The sequence below is a fragment of the Saccopteryx leptura genome, chromosome 3, assembly GCF_036850995.1.
Source record: "Saccopteryx leptura isolate mSacLep1 chromosome 3, mSacLep1_pri_phased_curated, whole genome shotgun sequence".
Classification (NCBI taxonomy): domain Eukaryota; kingdom Metazoa; phylum Chordata; class Mammalia; order Chiroptera; family Emballonuridae; genus Saccopteryx; species Saccopteryx leptura.
This window is the reverse complement of record NC_089505.1, coordinates 178688053-178691196: the sequence shown is the minus strand read 5'-3', so window position 1 is coordinate 178691196 and position 3144 is coordinate 178688053.

Here is a 3144-nt window from a genome sequence, read left to right as displayed (position 1 = left end):
CTATAGCCAGGGCTCCCCCTCTGATTTACAGGCGTAATTCTACACCAGGCTTGGAAGATGGACAGGGACCCAGAGAGCTCCTCTTTGTTCTCCATTTTCACATTCTATTATGTAGTTTGAGGCACTGAACTAGCTAATCAGCTTGATTTACAATCTGAAACCATTCCAGCTCCTCATATTTATATAACACAGGTCCTCAAAGGTGTTTGCAGCACGCTTTCTGCCATCTACCAGTTTACTTGTTGTCCTCATAAGTACAGGCTTTTAAAATTTTTGTTTTAAATTCCCAATTCACAGAAAAGCAAATCAGCACAGCCTTGCAAGTTCAGGTGAACAGTTTGAGGTTCCACACCCAGAGTTAGGCAGAGGCTGGGCAGGACCAGGAGTCAGAAGTTCCAGTACTTATTTCAGACATTCTTTCATCATTATCATAAAAAAATTTGTTAAAAGTTACACAAGTAATATGTGCCTTCATTTAGTTGTGCAATGTATATAGAAACACTATGTATAAAGCAAAAGACTTTCCTGATACCTCTCCATCTTGATTTGTTCACCACCCCAAGGCACCTTATGGGTTTGGCAAGTATCTTTCCAAATTGAGTATTATTTGGTTATACATATCTACATTATCATGCTATACCCATCAGTCATGTCCACTGACAATTTTTCCATTGACATTTTGTTTCTGAGATCTATCTATACTTTCATAAGGGATTCATGTTTGTGGCTATATAGTATTCCATCATAATCATATGTCACTAATTATTCATTCCTTTTTTTATGAACATTTAAGTCATTTCCAATTTATCACTTTGGCAAACACTGAAACAATGTCTTTGTACATTTCTCTTAGCACCTATGTGGAAATGTTTCTCTAAGATTGCACCCTAGAAGAGGAACTGTTGAGTCACAAGTTAAGCATATTTTCAGTTGTAACAATTATTGCTAAATTACCTTGCAAATATCCTATCCTATTGATACACTCACAATCAATGGATGATTGTGTCTCTCTGTAACCTTACAAAAATCGTTGTTCTTGGTAGACTTGCCCATTTATAATTTTCAGAAGTTAAATATGCCTCTCAAATGTTTATATAAATATGGAGTGCACATGTACCACAAATTTATTTATTTATTATTTTTCTTTACTTTTTTTTTTTTTAACAGAGACAGGGAGAGAGAGTCAGAGAGAGGGATAGACAGGGACAGACAGACAGGAACAAAGAGAGATGAGAAGCATCAATCATTAGTTTTTTGTTGCACATTGCAACACCCTAGTTGTATCTTTTCTTTGGGACAAAAATTATTTGCATCTCTACCAGGTACAACTCTGTAAGTTATACTTAACTTTACAGAGTCTTAAATATTTACTAATAAATAGCACCATCCAACAATGGCACAGTCCCTTAGAAAATTAAGTAATCTTTGCACCTTTAAATGATGCTCCAATATGACATGGGAAGGATGAGTACACTCTTGGCCTATATCCAGGTTTTGGATAATTTTTTCTTAACATTAAAAAAAAAAATCTGTATCAATGCAATGGATTTTAAAATGGCAGTTCATTGTGTTTTAATTTAAATTTCTGTAATTCTTAGTGACTTTGGGGCATTGGTTACTTTTACTTAGCCATTGAGTGTTCCCTAGTTCCAGGTCTCAATAAACAAACACCAGTGATGTGAAAATACTTTTTTATTGACCAGGAATGCCTGGCGAAAGCTGCAGGGCAGCCTCAGGGAGTGAGGCCTCCTATGCAACAGAAGAATGAAGAGCTGATTTTTCCTAGAGAAGATTTTACACAGCAAAGTGCACCCCCAAAACTGGATGCATAAAACACCAGTTTTGGCCTTCAAAGTTTTAGAGATGCTGCCCATGCCAGTGATAGTGAAAGAAAAGGGGTATGTGTGTCCAAGGTGGATGAGTGGGGGGGGGGGGGGGGGGGGAGTTCAGAGTTCAGCGGGGCTTTGTTGCAGGAGGTGGAACTCAACTTCCCGAACCTCTCTTGGGTCCCTTCTGTGGCCTACTCCCTTGGTCAGTCTACCAATCACTAAACACTTACTGGTTCCCAGTCAAGGGCGGGCGATTGGCAGATTTTTCACGGGTCAATTAGTAGTATGACTAACATGGGGAAGTAAAGATACATCTAGAGGGTGTAATTTTAAGACACAATACCCGCAACTCGGGATAAAACCTGGTGGTGCTGTGCGCGGGGGAGGGGAGGCATCGCGGTCTGGATTGATTTAAGTGGCTGGCAACTAGGCCTCAGCCCTAGTTGGACTTTTGAGACTTTCTAGATCTCTGCTAAGCGCTCTAGGGCCTCGCCCTGGCTCTCCCACCTCAGAGCGAGCAATGTGACACTTCCGGACCAACTTCTAATTCTTAAACTATCGCTTGAAATCATCTTTCATTTAGGAGCAGCCTAAGGAACAAGAGGTATGAATCCCGGTTGTTGTGAACCCGAATTTTCTTTCGATGTGGGCGGTTTCCCAGGTGGACTCTCCAAATCCCTGTCTCACAAAAGGCTCCCGGCTCACTCGGGGACGCACCTCCCCACCACCAGTTAGTCTCACATCTTAGCAGGGTGGGGGGCCGCCTTCCTCCTTCCTTTTAGGGGATGACCGCTTGGCTGTGGGCCCAGATCCCAGGGGACGCCCCCTCCCTGGTGGAGTTCCCCCCCCCCCCCTTGTCCGTCTTTCCGGCCGCATCCCCGTCCTCCTGCAGCCAGCATCCCGGCCTGGGCCGAGCTGTGGCACGTCTGGAATGCGCGGGAGGACGCGGGGACGGGAAGGGACGCTGGCGCGGGGTGGACGCGGGGCTGGAGGCGCCGGCTGCATGAATGGGTGGGCGACAGCGCGGCGACCAGGAGGAGGCAAACAGTCCCAACACCCAGCGAGTCGGTCTGGGGTTCGGAGTGTACCCCGCAGCCTTCCCCGCGCTCCGCCCAGCCACCCCTGTCCGACACGCGTGAAGTTCCAGCCCCGTCGCGAGCCCGCTGGAGGCGCGCAGCCGCCGACCCTAAGCGTGGCCGAAGATCGAGAAGAGGAAAGGGGAAAAGTCTTCCGGAGAATCCCCGAGCGTAGGCGCGCCACGCCCTCCCTTCCCAGCTTCTCGTCCAGTCACCGGCCGGCGGCTCCCGGGCAGCAG